This window comes from Triticum urartu, chromosome 7A (assembly GCF_056163025.1).
Source record: "Triticum urartu cultivar PI428250 chromosome 7A, HENAU_Tu73, whole genome shotgun sequence".
Classification (NCBI taxonomy): Eukaryota; Viridiplantae; Streptophyta; class Magnoliopsida; order Poales; family Poaceae; genus Triticum; species Triticum urartu.
The window spans coordinates 25276242-25281099 of NC_141879.1; the positions used below are offsets into that span (position 1 = coordinate 25276242).

The 4858-nt window shown below is 43.7% G+C and overlaps 1 pseudogene; it reads left to right on the plus strand.

The window, feature by feature from the left end:
- Positions 1-1153: 1153 nt before the first annotated feature.
- On the plus strand, positions 1154-4644 carry LOC147957191 (receptor-like protein 7; annotated as a pseudogene).
- Positions 4645-4858: the final 214 nt, after the last annotated feature.

The following is a 4858-nucleotide window of genomic DNA, read 5'->3' on the forward strand; positions in this document are numbered from 1 at the left end:
AATACTCCCTCCGTCCCGTAATATAAGAACGTTTTTTACATTAGTGTAGTGTCAAAAACGTTCTTATATTATGGGACGGAGGGAGTAAAAGCTAATATTGTGGTGAGTAGAAGGTTGACTGACCAAGAATGGTTATCCGGTAATTGGCTGAGCTGCATGGCCCCGTGATAACGATGCACATGGCACTACATATGCCTTCTCAACCAGCCATCGGCACTGTGTACATAAAGGGGTGCAAAGCACCCTACATTTTGTTTGGTCTGATGATATCATATGCCCGTTCATCTTCTTGGAGTAATTACTGGCGTCTCCAACACCGACCCGCAAATTCCTCCATTATATGTCCGTTTTTGTGTCCGGATGTGGTCCATGGGCATGATACGGGAGGGAGCCATCCATGCTAATTACAAAGTATCCGGCTGGGAGGAGAAAAAGTAGGTGAGGACCATGCATGTGGTGGCTATTTGTGGTGTGGTTTCTGGTTGGGAGGAGAGAGAGAAGAGGGGACCATGCATGTGAAGAGAGAGAAAAGAGAGGAGGATCGCACGGAGGCTTTTAGTTGGTCAAGTGGATGTCCGGGCCCCGGTATATCTCTCCTACTTTTGTCTCCAATTTCCCGGAAAACGGACGTCCGGACCACTTCGCATACCGATACAAGTCTCCATTGAATTGCAAAAGTAAACAAATGTGTCGGGTCGGACATATACCGTAGATTTGATGTTTATGCAGCATGTTCAGTTGTTTATTGTATCAGAAAAAACTAGGGGAGTGCCGGAAACATTGGAATAGTTTTTTCTACAGGGCGCTAGTTACATTCTTCCTTTTTGTTAAACATAATTTATAACTGTATTTCTTGTATCCAAATATCCAACAAGAAAAATCAAAGGTAACAAGTGCTTGTTGTTGGGCTGGAAGTCATTTATCTCCGCTGAAGGAGAGTGATAGGAGGCTCCTGATTGGCTGATGTCGCTGTGCTTTGAACATTCCGTGGAATTGTTGTGGCGAGGACAAGCTTGACTGACCGGAGGATGGTGATATGGTAATTGGCTGCATACGTCCAGTCACTAGTTAGTAACGAAAACCCGATTGCCCAAGATATATGGCACAAGATAAGAACACGTCCAGGCAGTATTCAAGTGCAAGAGAAAACCTCGTGGACGGCTTGGCTGCCACCCGTGTGTGTGTTATCGTTACGGTACTGCACAAAAGATAGAAGGCAAGACTGCCTGAGGCTGCTCAGCCACTGTGTATATAAACGGAAGTGAGGCAGAGGGTAGAAATCTATCAAGCTCTTCTCTTTCAGTCTTGAGCCACCCAACCAAACAGAGTCGCCCTTACACATATGTTCTCCACTATGCCGCATCCCGTGCCATTAGTACTGCTGTTGTTGCTCCTACAAATTCAGCTCGTGGCAGCAAGCTCACACTCCCCTTGGGCTCATGGTACGTTCACCAACCACACCACCATACTACCCGTTCGATGCTTGCCAGGCCAGGCTTCCGCGCTGCTCCGGCTGAAACGTTCCTTCACCACCACCGACGATTCCGTCGCGGCCTTCCACTCATGGAAGGCTGGCACGGATTGCTGCCGTTGGGAGGGCATCCGCTGCGGTGCCACCAGCGGCCGTGTCACTTCCCTTGATTTGGGTGATCGCGGCTTGGAGAGTGATCATCTCGATCATGTGCTCTTCGAGCTGAACTCCCTCAGGTATCTCAACCTAGGTGGAAACGACTTCAGTCTTTCCGAAATCCCATCCACCGGGTTTGCGCAGCTCACCAGGCTCACCCATCTCAACCTCTCCAACTCCAAATTTGTAGGACAAGTGCCAGCCTATAGTATAGGCTACCTCACGAATTTGGTCTCTCTCGACCTCTCCTCCTACTCTGAAATTACTGAGTGGTACGATCATACCCATATGATTCGAGTCCATTTCGATCAGCTCATACTGCCTAACTTAACGGCCTTAGTTGCAAACCTTACAAGTTTGAGGGAGCTCCATCTTGGTTGGGTGGATATGTCCGGGCAAGGAGAAGAGTGGTGCAGTGCTCTAGCCAATTACACTCCAAATCTTTGTGTTATTAGCTTGCCCTTTTGTAGGCTCTCGAGTCCCATTTGTGGATCTCTCGTCGGTTTGCAATCACTCTCCGTGGTCGATCTGCAGTACAACAGGTTGACCGGTTCAATTCCAGTGTTCTTTGCCAACTTCTCCTCCTTGAATGTTCTCAAGCTTAGTTATAATAACCTTGAAGGACGAGTCCCTCCTGTGATCTTTCAACACAAGAAACTAGTGACTATTGATCTTCACCACAATCCTAACATATTAGGTAATCTGCCGAATTTCTCAACTGATAGTAATCAGCTGGAGAACTTGTTTGTCGGCGACACCAATTTCTCTGTACAGTACCAAACTCTATTAGTAATCTCAAACATTTGAAGAAGCTAGGCCTTGATGCACTTGGTTTTACTGGAGAGCTACCCTCATCAATCGGTAGGCTCACATCCTTGAATTCATTGCAGATCTCTGGGTTGGGACTAGTAGGATCGATATCATCATGGATCACAAACCTAACATCCCTAGAGGTTCTAGTAGTTTCTTGTTGTGGCTTCAATGGACCAATACCTTCTTCCATTGGTGATTTGCACAAATTGAGGAAATTAGCACTTTATAAGTGCAATTTTTCTAGGAAAATACCTTCGGGTATCTTGAACTTAACTCTGCTAGATACCCTAGTACTTGCTTTGAATAATCTCGTAGGCACAGTGCAATTGAACTCGTTATGGAAACTACAAAACCTATATGATTTGAATCTCTCAAACAATAAATTAAGTGTAATAGAAGGAGAACATAATTCTTCATTGATATCCTTCCCAAATATTGCATATCTAGGTTTGGCATCATGTAACATAAATAATTTCCCTAACATTCTGGGACATACAGATAAAATAAAAGTAGTTGATCTTTCGAGTAACCAAATTCATGGTGCCATACCCCAGTGGGCATGGCAGAAATGGACAGACCATGGCCCTTTGTTTCTGAACTTATCACACAATGAATTTAAAAGTGTTGGGTACGAAACCTTCCTTCCTTTTCATATAGAAATGTTGGACCTCAGTTTTAACATGTTTGAGGGGATAATACCTTTACCCCAATACTCCGGGGAGATGCTTGATTACTCAAGCAACTGTTTCTCTTCCATGCCTCCTAATATTTCTACTCAACTTGAAGATACTTCCTATTTCAAGGCATCAAGCAACAACCTCTCAGGGAATATTCCACCATCTTTTTGTAGCACAGAACTAACAATTCTTGATCTGTCTTACAACAACCTCAGTGGTTCAATTCCTTCATGCCCAATGGAGGATAACAATGCACTGTAAGTTCTTAATCTGAAAGAAAACCAACTTTCTGGACAGCTGCCACATAATATCAATGAAAGTTGCAAGTTTGAGGCACTAGACTTGAGTGGCAGCCAGATTGAAGGACAGTTACCTAGATCTCTAGCTTCTTGCAAGTACCTGGAGGTCCTCGATATTGGACACAATCAAATTAGTGACTCTTTTCCATGTTGGATGACTGCACTTCCCAGACTTGAAGTCCTCGTCCTAAAGTCTAATAAGTTATTTGGACAAGTGTCACCTTCTATTGATGATGAGAAAAGCACTTGTGAGTTTCCAAGGCTGCGGATCCTGGATCTGGCCTCCAACAACTTATCAGGGACATTGACAGAAGGATGGTTTATTAGATTGAAGTCCATGATGGTTAAAGTTGTGAATGAAACGTCAGTCATGGAGTATAACAGCTATCAAAACCAAGTATACCAGGTCAACACTATGCTCACATACAAAGGGTATGCCGTCTCCTTTACCAAAATACTAAGAACCCTTGTATTCATTGATGTCTCAAACAATGCAATCCATGGTAGCATCCCTGGAGCTATTGGAGAACTTGTTTTGCTGCAAGTGCTCAACATGTCGCACAACTCCTTCACGGGGCCGATTCCATCTCAGTTCGTCTATTTGCACTAGCTGGAGTCTTTCGACATCTCATCAAATGGTATTTCAGGGGAGATTCCGCAGGAGATATCCTCTCTTGACTTCCTCACAACATTGAACCTATCCAACAACATGCTGGAGGAAAGGATACCAGAATCGCCTCATTTCTCGACATTCGATAATAGCTCATTTATGGGTAACACTGGGTTATGTGGGCCTCCACTGTCAAAACAGTGCAGCAATGAGACACCACCAAATTCGGCGCTTCATAATTCGGAGGAGAGATCTGCAGATGTTATGTTGTTCCTTTTTGTTGGATTGGGACTTGGTGTTGGGTTTGCAGTTGCAATTGTAGTGATATGGGTGCTCCCCCTTAGAAAGAAATCCTGAACGATCACTCAAATCAGGAAAACAAATGTACACCATGAGACATACGGACATCATTTGTAATAGTTCTAGCTTTATTATTTTTATGTTACCAATGATCTGCTGCAATGGTATAGCTTGAGTTCACACGCATGCCGTCTTGTACTATTGTGTATGTATGGTTTGGTCCAACCATCCGTAGTAGCATAAAAATAGTAATGAATAACTGAGAGGTACTTGTACGTTGTATGTTTTCTTCTTTCCCAACATGAAGGCATGTAAATACGTAATTAACTGGAGTGTATGATTATGTTGATTGGTTTCTGCACTTGCGCTTGCGTTGGATGGATATACTTGTTTGCACAAAAGGGGTATTTTCTTTGGTCCCAACATTAGAAGCATGTAAAAATCGTCAATGGTCTCACTGATTGTGGTCGTATTTTCTTTGTTGTTGTACATGTTATATTTGTGTCGAATATTATGTACACAAGGAGTTACG